The sequence below is a fragment of the Leptonychotes weddellii genome, chromosome 12, assembly GCF_054177405.1.
Source record: "Leptonychotes weddellii isolate Sample4059 chromosome 12, ASM5417740v2, whole genome shotgun sequence".
Taxonomy (NCBI): Eukaryota; Metazoa; Chordata; class Mammalia; order Carnivora; family Phocidae; genus Leptonychotes; species Leptonychotes weddellii.
The window spans coordinates 4,717,921-4,734,669 of NC_138380.1; the positions used below are offsets into that span (position 1 = coordinate 4,717,921).

General features: G+C 42.2%; 1 protein-coding gene across 4 annotated transcripts in view; it reads right to left on the reverse strand.

The window, feature by feature from the left end:
* Positions 1-16,749, reverse strand: part of GALNT11 (polypeptide N-acetylgalactosaminyltransferase 11) — a 53,107-nt gene that overhangs the window by 35,797 nt on the left and 561 nt on the right. The window lies entirely within an intron of this gene.

The window sequence follows — 16,749 nt, forward strand, 5'->3', positions numbered from 1 at the left end:
CGCCTGGGTGGCTCAGTTGGTTAAGCGACTGCCTTCGGCTCAGGTCATGATCCTGGAGTCCCGGGATCGAGTCCCGCATCGGGCTCCCTGCTCGGCGGGGAGTCTGCTTCTCCCTCTGACCCTCCTCCCTCTCATGCTCTCTGTCTCTCATTCTCTCTGTCTCAAATAAATAAATAAAATCTTTAAAAAAAAAAAAAGGCAATGAGAAAAAAAATGCACGCAACTTTTAACAAAAAGATATGTATCATCTTGGTATTAGGTATCTATTGCTATGTAACAAATTACCACAAAAACAACACACATTTATTATCTCACAATTTTAAGCAGCAAGCCTCTGAGCACAGCTTAACTGGATCCTCTGCTCAGGGTCCAGCAAGTCTTCGAGCTAACTGTCAGCCAAACTCCTTTCTCACCCGGAGGCCTGATTTTGGAAGAACTGCTGCCAAACTCATCAAGTTGTTGGTAGAATTCCTTTCTCATGGCTCTATGACAAAGGAGCCCTGTCAGTTGGAGGCCACCCTCAGACCCCAGCAGTTATCGGCAGTTCCTTGACATGTGGGCATCACCACAGTCCCTAACTTCATCAAGTCAACAATGAGGAGTCTTCCAGTCTGAGGACTGAGTCGTCGTCTTCTTTTTTTTTTAAAGATAGGTATTTATCTATTTATTTAGTGAGAACGCACGTGCATGTGCACACACAATCATGGGAAGGCAGAGGAAGAGGGAAAGAAAGAATCTCAAGCAGACTCTGTACTGAGCGTGGAGCCCAAAGTAGGGGGCTCACTCCCACAACCCTGAGATCATGACCTGAGCTGAAATCGAGTTAGACGCTCAACCAACTGAGCCACCCAGGTGCCCCAAGATGGAGTCTTATAATCACAAGAATGACATCCCATTATCTTTGCTATATAACCTAAGCTAATCAAGAAACTGACATTCTATCATCTTTGCCATATGTTGTTGGTTAAAAGCAAGGCCCAGGTCCCACGCCCACTCATGGGGAGAGAATTACACAAAGTGAGGGCAGAAGGTGGCAGGAAATCCCTGGGGGATCACCCTTCAGTCTTGTCAGCCGCAGTGAAAAAGGACCAACACCCCTTCAGACCATTCACAGAAATAGAAATACAATTGGTTCTTAACCCTGTGAAAAAAAATGCTGAACCTTGCTCATAATAAGGGAAAATAAGCAAAATAAGCCTTCACTGAGATACAATTTCCCACCTGTTGGATTTATAAAAATCCAAAAGCCTGACGACATAGTCTGATAGTAAGGCTGTGGAGAAGCTCTCATATGTGGTACAGTATCTACCCACGGCAATTTGGCAACATCTACTAAAATTACATATGCATTTACCCTTTGACCTAGCAATATGACTCCTAGGAATCTATACCACAGAGGGAAAAAGTAGGAAACAATGAATGCACAAGGCTATTCACTACAGGACTATTTGTAATAAGCAAGAGGCTGGAATCAATCCAATTGTCCACTGATAAAAGACTGGTTGAACAAATTAAGGAACAATAAATATGCAGCTGTAAAAAGGAAAGAGAAATGTCTCTACATATTACTATGGTGTTATTGCTATATATGTTGCCAGATGAAAAAAGTAAGATGGAGAAGAGCATATATAGAATGCTACATACAAATATATCTATATTCATACACATAACTGCTTATATTATAAAACAAAGGATAGATAAAGCAAAGGAAGGACAAAAGCATAATACTGAGTTGATGTCTAGCATTCTTCCATAAACCATTAAAAAAAAGTTGAAACTCGTTAGGAGACGGAGGAAACAGAATGGAGGGGCAGGACTAAAAGGCTGACTTCATACTCATAGGCGAAAAGCTGCCCTGCACTACTATGCAATTCAGGAAACTAGAAAGATATGCACACAAAATATGCAAGTAACAATTTAAGCACATAAATACTTTTTAGTCTACTCAAAAACTGATCATTGCGGGGCGCCTGGGTGGCTCAGTTGGTTAAGCGACTGCCTTCGGCTCAGGTCATGATCCTGGAGTCCCAGGATGGAGTCCCGCATCAGGCTCTCTGCTTGGCAAGGAGTCTGCTTCTCCCTCTGACCCTCCTCCCTCTCATGCTCTCTCTCATTCTCTCTCTCAAATAAATAAATAAAATCTTAAAAACAAAAACAAAAACAAAACTGATCATTGCTACTGTTAGCATCTACTGTTGTTATATCAAAAATGCTTTCTGGCAAACTACATAGGACAAAGGCCGAAAATCTCATGAGATCTCACTCAATTTAAACTCCATCGAGGTGCCTGGGTGGCTCAGCTGGTTCAGCGTCCGACTCTTGGTTTCGGCTCAGGTCATGATCTCAGAGTCATTAAGATTGAGCCCTGCGTCAGGCTCTGCATTTGGGGCAGTCTGCTTAAGATTCTCTCCTTCTCCCTACCCCTCTTCCCTTTGCACACACATGCTCTCAAATAAATAAATCAAAACAAAATAAAAACAAAACTCCAGCATCATTATCCATTACAATGAGGGGTATTTCTCAACAGCACAACTGTCTGAGCTAAGAAAACCCATTTTGAGATGCTTTCCATAGTCATCCTTAACTTCTACTAACAAAGAACACAGTACACACCAGTTACTAAATTATGTTCCATAGTTAAATTACGTAAAGTTCACTAAGACAATGCCTGTTATACAATGTCACTCTATAGATGATACTTTAAACCATTCATCTTCCAGTCATAGCCTATTAAATGTACTAAATAATACAACATTTTTCTTCTGAAAATCATTAAACAATCCTCAAGAAAAGGCTAACAATGGGAACATCGTAGAGCTCTATATGTTAGACACCATGCAAGGTAGTGGGGATTAATATTTTAAGCTCTGCTGCTATGCTTAAAAAAAAAAAAAAAATCAGAAAATACAGATAAGTAAAAAGATAAAAAAAAAAAAACCACCTGAAATTTCACCACTGCTAATGTTTTGCTATATATTCTAATACTTATTTTTCATCTTTCATACTATCTAAAATGTTACACTGTTATTGGCAATTATGGAAAAATAAACTTAATAGAATCAGCTTAGTGGTATCATAAATAATTTTCTGTTGACTTTCCTTTATTTAAAACATTTTTTATAAAGAATATGTATTTCTTAAATAATCAAGGTAAAAAATTTCTTTTTTAAAAAAAATATTTTATTTATTTATTTATTTGTCAGAGAGAGCGAGAGAGCACAAGCAAGCACAAGCAGGGGGAGTGGCAGGCAGAGGGAGAAGGAGGCTCCTCGCTGAGTGGCACTCAATCCCAAGACCCTGGGATCATGACCTGAGGGGAAGGCAGTGGCTTAACTGAGTCACCCAGGCGTCCCAAGGTAAAAAATTTCTTAACCTAATTTAAAAATATAAGAACAACTCTGGAAAGGATTAAGTATTTTAAGGCTTTGAAATAAATATAGCCTTTCCTTTTAACTTCAGAAGCAAAGGGGATTTTGGCACATTAAAAGAAAGACTATTTTCTTTTATTCCATTAATTTGTCAAAAACTTGAGAATAAAATCTGAACACTGAACAAGTATTCTAAATTTTTTTTTTTTAAGATTTTATTTATTTATTTGAGAGAGAGAATGAGACAGAGAGAGAGAGCATGAGAGGGGGGAGGATCAGAGGGAGAAGCAGACTCCCTGCTGAGCAGGGAGTCCGATGCGGGACTCGATCCTGGGACTCCAGGATCATGACCTGAGCCGAAGGCAGTCGCTTAACCAACTGAGCCACCCAGGCGCCCTGAACAAGTATTCTAAAAGCACGATCTGAAAAACTTTTTCCTCCACAAATCACTAACTAGTCTGAATTCGTCTGCCCATATCCAACTTCTGGTACTCCAGATGTAATGAGACCATACTACCTAACTCACACACAGTACAGCTTTCATTTTCTTTCAACACAAAATTTTCATAATGTTTAATGAAGTTCAAAATGTCTCTCTTTTTTAAAGATTTTATTTATTTGAGAGAGAGCGTGCCCACAAGCATGAGCAGGGGGAGGGGCAAAGGGACAAGCAGCCTCCCTGCTAAGTGTAGCTCCTGACTCAGGACCCTAAGATCATAACCTAAGCCAAAGCCAGACACTCAACTGACTGAGCCATCCAGGGGCCCCTAAAATGTCTATCCTTGAATGATAAGTCTTTACCTTTCAGTAGTTTCTGGCTATTTTCTCGTTGGTCTCTTCTACATTCCAAGTTGTCAAACAGCAAGCATCTGTTAGCTTTTTCCATAAAAGAGACACATTCATATTTTAAGTGAGCTACAGTCATGTGAGTACAAATGCTGATTTACAACAGTGCACTTCTCACAGACCCCTGTGAAATTACCAGGTGATGACAACACACATACACACAAAATTCTGTTTCTCTTTCCTTATCTACCTGAAAGACTAGAAGAAAACACTGCCTCTAACATATTTCATAACTACAAGTAAGGAGATTACTGAATTAGGAAAGCTTCAGAGCAAATTCCAGACATCATATGCTTTCCCGGGAATAATCCTCTGACATCCCTCAAACATTTATGAATCTCCTCTCTGTAACAAAATCAGAAAGAACATAAACACATGTAGTGTCTATATACTATATCTTAAATGCAGAGGAAAACCACACAGTAATGTTGATGGGAGAAAGCAGCAAATTTAATTAAACACCGAAGAAAAGGAAACTAAAAGGACAGCTAATAGGACAAAGCACGTAAATCAATCTTGGGACACCTGCTTGGTCGAAAGTTCGATCAGCCTCCAGACTGCAACTCCTGCAGGGGTGCATAGAACGAATATGGAGTAACAATTTACAACCCCCACAATTATGAAAACTGTTATTTCTTGTTCCCCTTCTGCCCATAAAAAGGAGAATTAAACCCAAAGTACATCAGATCAAGAACAAATAGGTGAATAGGAAAAAGGATGGTTACTAGAAACAAGTGTTCTGAAATATCCAAATAACTAAGGGACTAAAATGGCTTTAAACACACCCAATATAAACAAGCATCTGTATATCCACGATCCACATGGCCTTCTACAGCCGGCTCTGTCCCAGGACCAAGGGGGTATGAGCAGAGCTGACTCGCCCTAAACCCCGGCTGTTGAGTGTGTTACTCTGCTGGCGTGTCAGGAGTCTCCAGGAGTGGACAGAGCTGACAAAGCACCTTACCTACACAAGTCAAGTATGCAAATCAAAACTAACAAACAAAGAAAATACTAGTCCCAAGTGTAAAACAGAAAAAAAAAAAAAAAGGCTTATCTTTTTTCCTCTTGATCTTAGAGAAATTAATTTGCTTTAAGGATGTCCTATGCAGCTAGGAAGGAAGGGGAGGAACTGAGATTTGAATCCCAGTCATCTGATGTCAGACCTATGTCCTTAAGGATTTTGTTGTACCACCTGGCAAGGAAGAGGCCAGTGATTTCCTGCTTGCCATCCTTTAAAAAACAGAAGTCATCCAGTAACTTTTTTAAACAAAAATTTATGTTTCCCACAAGATTAAAGATATGGGGAACCCCTGCCCTTGGGGTTACCTACAATGACCGTATGTCCAGGTATCTGTGATAAGTACGAGTTCCCCCTTGTTCTCCAAAAAAAGACCTCGCTGGCAGCCCAAGCACACTTCTGTTCCTGAGGTGAGTATGCCTTTCACCTGTGAGAGGCTTTCTGACTAGCCGTCCAGGGGAGACAGGGTAGGAACTACCTGTCCCAAGAGGGCTGGGCAGAGGCTCTGTCCCCTAAGTGCCCACTCTGCCTGAAATCCCTGCATTACAGAATCATTTCTTTAAGTCTGGAAAGCTTATCTTGTCTTCCATATTTTCTTATCTCAATGGATTTCAATCCAAATAGCAGCTGTATCTTTTTTCTAATCAAAATCTTTGGAACCCCAGCATAAATTATACAAATGTGATAAAAGACCATGTAATTCTTCATGTGAGAAAAGCATTTACCCTCAGCAGAATACGGAAAACTACTGCTAAAACTGGAAAGAGAGGGAGGATGGAGAGCAGGCAAGCAAACCAACTCACGTGAAGGAAAACGTTAGGATCTGCTATTCCATGGATTGATATGTTTCGTCAGTTTTCAAAGTTCTCAGCCATCTTCTCTTCAAATATTCCCCTACTCCCTTGTCCCCCCTCTCCTCCTAGGATTCCAATCAAACACATGTTGCACTTTGTCACTACATCCTATATAGTTTTTTTTTTTTAAGACTTTATTTATTTATTTAACAGAGAGAGACACAGCAAAAGAGGGAACACAAGCAGAGGGAGTGGGAGAGGGAGAAGCAGGCTTCCCGCGGAGCAGGAACCCTGATGCGGGGCTCAATCCCAGGACCCTGAGATCATGACCTAAGCCGAAGGCAGACGCTTAACGACTGAGCCACTCAGGCGCCCCTACATCCTATATAGTTTTTACGCTCTCTTCAGTGTTTCCCAGACTCTTCTTCTCTCATACTTCATTCAAGGAAGTTTCTTCTGATCTTTCAGTTCATTACTTTTCTAATCTGCTATTAGTCCAATGAATCCTCAATTTTGGTTATTGTATTTAGATCTCGTATTTAGCTGTGTCTTTTTCAAATCTGTTCTGTCCCTTTGCTCTGATTCATTGCTGATATGTTTAAGTTCAGCTTTTATCTCCATAAACATCCTAAGCAATGTTTTATAGTCTCACTGTCTAAAGTGGCTGCTTCTGTTGCCTATTGCCTGTGTGGGTTCTTGTTCAGGTGGTCTCCTGGTGCACCTGAGTATACTGATTTGATTGTGTGGACACTATTTGAAAAATCATCTCAGAAACAACTTGAGACCTAAGATGTTATCTTCCTCTGGAGAGCATCTTCATTTGCTTCTGTTAGGTACCTGCCATCGCCAGCAATCTGAGATAGGAGACATACCAAACTCCCTAAATGACACAGCAGAATTTCATTTCAGGCAAGCCCCGTACGCTCCCAATCCACCTGTATTCCAGCCTACAGCCTTTCAAGATTCCAACTTTACCCATGGTCGGCTCAGCAGGATTCTCACACATGGCAAATCCTGGACTCCAACTTCTGTTCCTCCACCCTGTGAGTCTGTGGATACACTGCTCAGCTTTTCAAATGCTTTTCCATAATAGAGCAAATACCAGGGACAAGAGCAGCCCAAGCAAGGTGTTCACCTCTCTGGATTTCTATTATCTCCCAAACCTCAATCCAGTAATTCTTTACTATCTTGTGAATTCTGATGCTTTTCAGCACTGACTGATTTCAACTAGGTCCTGCCAGCCTGCCATTACCAGAAACATGAGGCCAGGGTCATTTTCTAAACTACTGCTTTTTTATTTCAAAGTGAACCGGCTAGGTATCACCAAAAAGAGAGTATCAGAAAATCATGTGACAGAATCTTCAGCATTTTTCGGAAAACTCATTTCTGAATGCAATCTACCAGCTCAAGATCAAGAGGTTTAGAAAGCTGACAAACTTACTAATCGATTGGACAAATGGCCAATTTCTACCCCAGCTCATCCTGTTGGATCAAGCTGTGGGAAATCAATATAGCAGACACTGTCATTTGCACATCCTCTTGAGTCTTACCATCCGGCACAGGTCTGACTTCCAATGGCCAGCATCTGCATCTCTGGCGCCTGGAGCCCATCTGCCCATGTGCAGTGCAGGCCCAAAAGTATATGGGAATATGTACCTTCCTAAGGGCAGCCTTCAACAACAGACTGGTAAAAATACCCTAGCTCCCTTACACACTTCCCCTGGACGCTAACTCTAACACCTGTATTCTATGCTGGTTCTCAGAGTTCCCCAGTATGAGTAAGCTTTAGGAGCCTACAGGGGAAAATGGCTTGAAATCCATACCCTTTCCTAGCTTCCTCTCCTATGTCTTTTACTTCTTCATTCTCCTACTGGTGTGTCCTGAGATTACCTCACAAATAAACAAGGTGAACTGAAATTTTTATCTCAGGATTCTGGAGAAACCCAAACTAATAAAATCAGGTTTCAAGAAAAAAGAAATAGCTTGACAAGTTCTTGTATGTACTGTTTTTTTACTTTTAAGTAGAAAATTTAATAAAGACAGGGCCTGTATAGCTTTTGTTGCCTATAAAATGCAAAATAATGCATACAAAAAGTTTTTCTGGATAGTTGCAAGGTATTTTTATAGTTGCAAGAAAAGAACTTTGAAAGTGATAAGCTTTTCTCAGGAAAACAAAAGCTATCGGGCAGTATAGCTTGAAATCGTTATTAATCAGGTGATAAATATGAAACATCAAATTTAACCTGCGTGATCAAATCTAGATACAATACCACAGTCCTGGATCTGTGCATATAGTTCACTGAAGATGGTAACAAGTCATAAACCCTAAGTTAAAAAAAAAAATGGAGCTTCCAGCTCCAACATGAGAAGAGCTTACAAGCCATCACTCATAACCTTAGAAGAAAAAACTGGACAAACTGAAAATCAATGACGCTTTTGTACCATCAGAGAACCGAGCTCATAGGGCAAACTGCCACTTGAAACCTAGAGACAGACAGCTGCTATCTTCTTACCTGGAGCAGAAGCTGCTGGAACGACAAACTGGTGCTGCAGACTGTGTGACCTGGCGTGAGAGAGAGAAACTCTGGGAAAGCAGTCGGCTGGGGGGGGGGGGGGGGCACGGGCTCCTACACTTCTGTGGGCTTTACCTCCAGGAACCCTACCAGCCAGGTCCTCACCGTGAAGGTGGAGATACAGAAAGATCCCCTCTGACTCTGACCCGGGAAGAAAAGAGTAATCCTTGTGCAAAACCCGAGAGCTGCCTCCAAGGCAAAGGGATTTGCATTTGCTCCAGGGGAAAAGACGCTGCCAGAGCTTTCTCCTAGTTGGGAAAGGGCACTTCTCCCACTCCAGCCCCTGCTAGCCTTCCAGTCAAACCTAAGAGGAAAAGATCAACAAAAGGTCACGGCTTCCAGGAAACAGCCTGGGAATTCTGCAGCTAGGGAGGGGAGGAGGTTGCAGGAGGAAAAAAGCTACACCACTGGCAAACACTGGTGACGGTCATATCTGCAGATGACAGAACTCTCACCCTCCCTCATACCTGACCACCACACCAATGGCCTCCATATATAATTAAGGTGAGTTACAGCTGAAAGAGCTGCAAGACACAGACTCTCCGGAGAAGGGTACTCAGAAAATCCCAAAGTCAAGAGGGCAGATAAAAACAAGGACACTGGAACAATTTGAGGCCTCTGGCATCTGTACCTACAGCAAACATTAAACAGCCAAACCCCTAGCTAGATCACCATAAACCCACACACTAAAGGTCTATCACTTCAGTTCCTATTAACTGATACAACATGTCAGGTTTTCAACAAGGCATACCAAAAAGCAAGCGAAAGTAAGGTCTGAAGAGACATAAACAATCATCAGAACCAGACTTAGATGACACAGATTTGGAGATCATCAAACAGAATTTTAAAATATCTAGGGGCACCTGGGTGGCTCAGCCTGATAAGCGTCTGACCCTTGATTTTGGCTCAGGTCATGAGCTCAGGGTCGGGAGATCAAGCCCACATCCGGCTCCGCACGGGGCATGGAGGCTGCTTAGGACTGTCTCCCTCCCTCTCCCTGCACTCCCTCACCCAACAAATAAATAAATAATAAATTATCTATATTATGTTAAGAACGCTAATGGGAAAAAAAAGACAACATGCAAGAACAAGTGAAAAATATAAATAGGGAGATGGAAACTCTAAGACAGAATCCAAAGGCAGGGCTAAACAATCAAGAACACTGTAGCAGCAATGAAGACCACCTTCCATAGGCTCATCAGTAGCCTTTACATGGCTGAAGAAAAAAGCAGTGAGCCTGGTCACTTCTCAAACGGAAATGCAAAGAGGAGAAAAAGAGTACATCCAAGAACTGTGGGCAATTTCAGAAAGTATAACATATAAAGTATTGGATTATCAGAAGGAGAAGAAAGAAAAGAGGAAGCAAAAGAAATATCTGAAGTAACAATGGCCAAGAACTTTCCAAAATTAATGAGAACCCAAAGCAGAATAAATACCCCTCAAACTCTCACCTAGGTATACCATAATCAGAAAATCAAAAGACAAACAAAAATCTTAAAAGAAGCCACAGGGAGGAAAAAACTTTATGTACAGAGGAAAAAAAGGGTAAGAATTACAGTGGAATTTTCCTCAGAAATCATGCCAGCAAGAGATGGACTGAAACAGTTCCTGTACGAAAGAAAAAATCCGCCCACCTTAGAATTCTATGCCCACTGACATTATCCTTCAAAAGTTAGGAAGAAATACCTTCTTGAACAAAAACCGAGGAATTTATCACCAGCAGACCTGCCCTGCAAGAAATGTTAAAAGGAATTCTTCAAGCAGAAAGAAAATGACATAGGTAAGAAACCTGGATCTACATAAAGAACATCAGAGAAAAAAAAAACGAGAATTTTATTTTTCTTATTCTTAATTGATTTAAAAGAAAATGTTCAAAGTAACATAAGTCACAATATACTGAGTGATCACAGCATACTGGTAAGTGAATGACAACAATGTCACAGAAATGGGAGGGAAATATTGGGATGGTCTTTATTAATAAGGTACCCATACAACATGCTAGCAATATACTGTTACGTGAAGGCAGATTCAAACTAGTTTAAAAATGTATATTGTAAACTCTAGGGCGACCACCAAAAACTTCTTTACAAGAAGTGTAACTGATATGCTATGTGGAGGTAGAATAATGGTCCCCCAGCGATACCCACATCCCAGGAATTAAGGTTGCTAATCACCTGACCTTAAAATAGATTATCTTGGATTATCTGGGTGGACCCAGTATAATCTCAGGATCCTTAAATGTGCAAAAGGGAGACAAAACAGGAGATCAGAATAATGCAACATAAGAGGAATTCCACTGCTGTTGCAGGCTTTCAAATTGGAGGAAGAGGGCCACAAGCCAATGACTGTGTGTGGTGTGCTGAGAAGCAGAGCTGGTGCACTGAATTAGGAATGAGGGGGCATAACCTACCACACTGGGGGTGGGGGGGGCCTGCAGGTCACTTCCTCAGGACCTGAGCTCGCACTTTGGGGACGTGAAACCCCCAGCAACCTTTGGATTGAAGGTGCAATTTCAATATACCCACACAAAGGAAGTAGAATCACAAGATTTATCACTTAAAGCTCCCAGGACAGGGGGATAGAGAGTGCAACGAGCTGGGGAAAGGGCAGTCCTACATCCCAGGTTACCAGGGAGCAGGAGATAGAGAGCAGAGTAGCAAGCAGCTATTACTTCTAAGGTGGTTGGGGCAGAGGTCACTAACTTTTCCCAGATTCACTTGAAGTGGTTATTTTAAAAGGTGCCTTGGGAAAGACAAAGCATTAACTTATGGCAGGCATCCTAAACGCAAGTCCCTACCTAAATGTCCAGACTCTGGGTGTGAGTAGCATTATCATAAATGTAAAATGCCTAGGCAGCAACTCAGAAACACAAATTTTTCCCTAAAAGGTGCTTTTCTCAAAAGTTGTTTTTCTCATCACAATTAACCCCGTGATGCCTAGGCATTAATCTTTAGGGAAAATCATAGGTACTATCTGGACAGTGGAGATATTAAAAGCCACTGGAATGGTTTTGGTCACCCAACGCATGAAACATCTAAACAAAGCAAGAATCCCAATCAGCAATATCAACAGACAAAAATTCAAAATCCTGTCCATAACCATTCTGTCTAGTTGCTGGGGTCCAGCCAAGAAAATAAAAGCCCCTGGATAAAGGTTAAATTGGTATTTGATTAAAAACCCTGGGTGAGATTACAGAGTATTTGTACCCGTTCAGCCTTACTGATTTGTTGTTGTACGCCCCGAGCAGTGGCGACTAGCCTAGCCCAGGTGAGGGACAGCGGCAGACCTACTCCTAATATCATGGGGATAAATACTACATACACTTTTGACATGAGGGGGCAGAAAGAGAGGCAGATCAGAGGTCCTGTTCAGTAATTAAGGGTAGTCCCAGGGAGATTAAAGTATATTGGTATGAACAGACAGGACTGCCTGGAGGCCGGCATATGTTAGGGGTTGAAGGAAAGAGAAGTACGAAGATGTGTGAAGGCTCCAAGGCACTCGACCCACAAGCGGACACCAACTGCCTGATCAGGGAAGCTGAAATAAGTTGGGGTTCCCCCTGGATGGCTAGGCCATGAGGCCCAAAACTGTGGGGATTTTGTTCCTTGGGATGAGGTGTAGGTCATGTTCATCTACGCGGTGGTGTTACCCGGGCAGATATGGAGGATTACAAAGGGCATGTCGGGGCTCCAGTCAGATGCCACATTCTGCACTGCAAAGTGTCCTGCATGGGAGCAGCTGAACATCACAGAGTGGCCAGGTAAGCTGCAGGGGCATGTGAGGTGCCTTCTGCCGGGCAAATGGGACCGGGTCAATAATCAGCCGGTAGGCCACTAACTCCAGAAACAGTCTTCTTTGTTGAGCCTGGTAATGTGCCCAGCAATTACGGTGGCCTAAGAAATGAGCTCCAGTTTCTGCCTACTGTATAAAAACATTAAGTTTATTGGAGGGCTTGCACAGGAAGATTATGGAGCCCTGAGTGGTGACCATGGGAAAGGGTCCTTTTGGGGGCACAGGGAAGCGACGCTGCAGCTGTGCTTCTGGAGGGTGTAGAGGGGGATGCTGTGGTGGAGGCACCTGCAGCTGGTAAGGGGTCCCGGCGACAGAAATTAAATTCACTAACTCTCCGTAGGATGCAATGTGGGCCAGTCCAATGAGGAAAGCAAAGGGAAACAACTAAGTGAAGGGTTTAAAGGGGCCCCCCGAAGGTTGTGAGACTCGACACATCCCGAGGCCTTCCGAAGCTCAGAGGTGAGTGGAGAGCAGCTTGGCAGTCAGTACCACCCGCATTAGAGCGGCGAGCACTGCAGCAAGTAGAGCGTCCTGGGGTACACACATGGTTAGCTCTGCGAAATGGCATGCAATGGGATCGTCACAAGGAGTCAGTTCGGCACCCAAGTCCCAGGGAGTGCTTGCCCTCATCAGCCACTGCCATCAGTCTCCTCAGTGTCATCTCTGCTCTACTGGAAGGCTGTGCAGGCAGCATTCAATATGAAGCTGGGTCCTGCGATTCATGGGCAGGGGCACTGTCATCGCCAGGACTGGGCACAGGTGGAGGGAGCCATCCCTGAAGGGTGGCTCTCCCAGGTAGGGGAACTGAGGGGCAGGGGATCGAACAGGATCGCACAGATTTGGGATGTCCCGATTAAGGTTTGCTTGCACCACGGGGAGCATTTACTGGTATCACAAGTTTTCAATAAATTCTGGGGGGGGGGTCCCCAGAGGCATACTTCGCAAATGACTGGGTGGTGCTCTCCTGAGGCGTAGGAGGTATCCACTTGTGAAGAGTAAAGGTTGGGGACACACATGAAGCCTTGTTTTAAAGAAAATTTAGTTGTATGTTCCCAATAATTTAATGTTTGGCCCAGCATCACCAGAGAGGGGTAAGAACTGCATAAGCTTATCAGCCAATGAGGGTTGAAATTAGGGCAATGTAATGGCCAGTGCCCAGATGACAGGATGTTGGTGGCCAATTGGGCAGGGCTGGGGGTCTTTAAACATTTGTGCCATTGGTCCCATTTAAGATAGAGGTCTTGAATCACCCAGCTAGGACCCACACCTGGTGGCATTTTGGGCACTGTCCTCCCACTCTGGAGTGGAAATGCTATCTAATTATGAGAGAAACATCAGACAAATCCCAAGTGACAGACATTTTACAAGATACCTGACAAGTATTCTCAAAACCGTCAAGGTCATCAAAAACAAGGGAAGTCTGAGAAACTGTCAGAGCCGAGAAGAGCCTAAGGAGACAAGATGACTAAATGCAATGTGGTATCCTGGATGGGACCCTTCATTTTTACCTAATGTCCTTAGAACAGGGGGAAAAAAAAGAAAGAGAGAAACTAAGGAAATATGAATAAATCCTGGATGTTAATAATAATGTTTCAGTATTGGTTCATTAATTGTGACAAATATACCATACTAATGCTAAGTTGTTAATAATAGGAGAAACTAGGCATGGGATATCAAAGAACTCTCAGTACTACTTTGCTATTTTCTATAAATCTAAAACTATTCTAAAATAAAACTTATTTTAAAAAGAGACTAGAGGAGTGCTTAGGTGGATCAGTTGGGTTAAGCGTCCGACTCTTGGTTTCGGATCAGTTGGTTAAGCGTCCGACCCTTGGTTTCAGCTCAGGTCATGATCTCAGGGTTGTGAGACTGAGCCCTGTGTAGGGCTCCACACTCAGGGGGGATGTGGCTTGAGATTCTCTCTCCCCCTCTCTCTGCCCTGCCCCCCGCCCCTCACTCATGCCCATGCACACACACATTCTCTCTAGAATAAATAAAATCTTAAAAAAAAAAAAACAAGGAAGACTAGAAGTCAGAATGAGCTTATTTTATACAGCTAAAATAATCTAATCCCATGATACCTGAGATTTGCTTCAAATTAACCAACAGGAGGTAAGACAAGTGGGGTTACAGATGAAAAAAAGACTGTATGAAAAACTTGAAAAAAATTTCTTTTAGAAGCTGATATTTAAATTTGGTTTTAAAAAATAAGACTTCAATGGCCAAATCCTGAAATATTTTGAGGAGAAAGTTCAAGTCTTGGAAAACTGCAACATGTATTTGTTTTCAGTTTTCCAAACAGAATAGCAAGTAGAACGACTGGCTATAATGAATAGATTGGCTGGTTAAGACTAGTGGAAGGTAATTAATTACTTCTGAGGACAGGCTGGGGCTCTGACCCTGAGGATGAGAATTAACTTGTTCTGCATGCAAAAAAAAAAGCTAATTAATGTCTTTAAGCAAATATATCTTAAGAGAAAATTCTAGCAGCAGTGTATTTGGGACAGAGGGGGAAAAAAATCTAGCTTGAAATTCAAATCTAAGCCTCAGAGCGATGTTAAAAATAAACACCAGGTGGCACCTGGATGGCTCAGTCGTTAAGCGTCTGCCTTTGGCTCAAGTCATGATCCAGGGTCCTGGGATCCCATCAGGCTTCCTGCTCTGCAGGAGGCCTGCTGCTCCCTCTCCCACTCCCCCTGCTTGTGTTCTCTCTCTCGCTGTGTATCTCGCTCTGTAAAATAAATAAAATCTTTAAAAAATAAAATAAAATAAAACAAACACCAAAATTTTAGTTCAAGTTCCATGGAAATAATAGCAGAAGAGGGTTTACGTAATGGATTAGGGAGCAAGCACTGAACCTCTGGGGACATGCACATTTAAAAATCTGGTGGAAAAAGGAAGTACTAATAAAGGACATGAGAAGGATCACAAAATCGAGACCCTCAAGAGGGTGTACTGACCAGCAACATGAGGTGTCACAAAGATTTAGAGGTCAAGTCAGCAGCAGTTGAGGTGGGGCCATCAGATTTAGCCCTAGCAAGGCATGAAGGTCTTAAAAAAGCAGTTTAAAAATGTGAAGGGTTTGTTAGTTCCTCAGAAAGTCGAACAGATATACCATATGATCCAGCAATTCCACTCCTACATACATACCCCAAAGAATCAAAAACAGATATATGTAACCTCATGTTCATAGCAGCACTATGCACAGTGGCCAAAAGGTGGAAACCCCCCAGTATGCCCCAATGCCCCTCAAGAGATGAACCAATAAACAAACTGTGATATAGACAAAAAATGGAACTATTATTCAGCCACAAAAAGGAATGAACTCTAACGGATGCTCACCATGTATGAAATTTGGAAACAATACATGAAATGAGCCTGACACAATTAAGACAAATATTGTATGATTCCACTTGCATGAGGTATCTAGAGCAGTAAACTGAGAGACAGAAAGGGTCTGGGAGAAGGGGGAAATGGGAAGTTATTGCTTAATGGTTCCAGAGTTTCTGCTTGGAGTGATTAAAACGTTTGGAAATAGTGGGATGGTGACACAATACTGTGAAAGTACTTAATGCAGGTGAACTGTGCACTTAAAAACGGTTAAAATGATAAACTTCATGTTGTATATATTTTACAATTAAAAAAAGTTTAAAAAAGCAAAAAACTAGAACCCAAATTGCAAGGAACAAACAGCACAGAAATTGTCAAGAGAAGATGTGAAAACTGTGGGTTACTCTTTCACCACCTTTAACTTGAAAAGCTCAACTGATACATACTGAGAGTGGAGAGAAGTTTTATTTTTCTTAAGGCAGAGTAGATTTCGACATACAAATTTCTAGATAAACGGAAAGAACTGAGTGGAGTAAAACAAACACACCTTAAAGTCCGGTCTAGACCTGTGATTTGGGGTAAGAGAGTGCACAGTAATACTATGAAAAGCACATTCAAAGTCGTAATTTCACTTATATCTGGAAAACCGACCAACCAAACAATTGCTTTCATGATACAAAGTAAAAAAAAAAATGCGGACCCAAATCTTTGATGGTAAAAATAAACGAAACTAGTCTATCATGAGCATATTAATAGTCCTCAAAGGATGAAGTCTTTCAGACCTGGAGGACAGGCCCTTGGTATTTTCAGATTTATCCAACAGCCACGGAATTTAAGAGCGTGGGAAATTATACAAGACAAACAACCCAATTTCTACAACAAGTATATTGCAAACAAAAATAAAAGAGAAACTAGAGGCACATCAACCAAATGCCATGTGTAAATACAAGTTGTTGAGCCTTCCCGGGAAATGCGCGCGGCCTGGATATTGTGGCGGCTGAGGGAGGAGGGGGGAGGAGGGGGAGGAG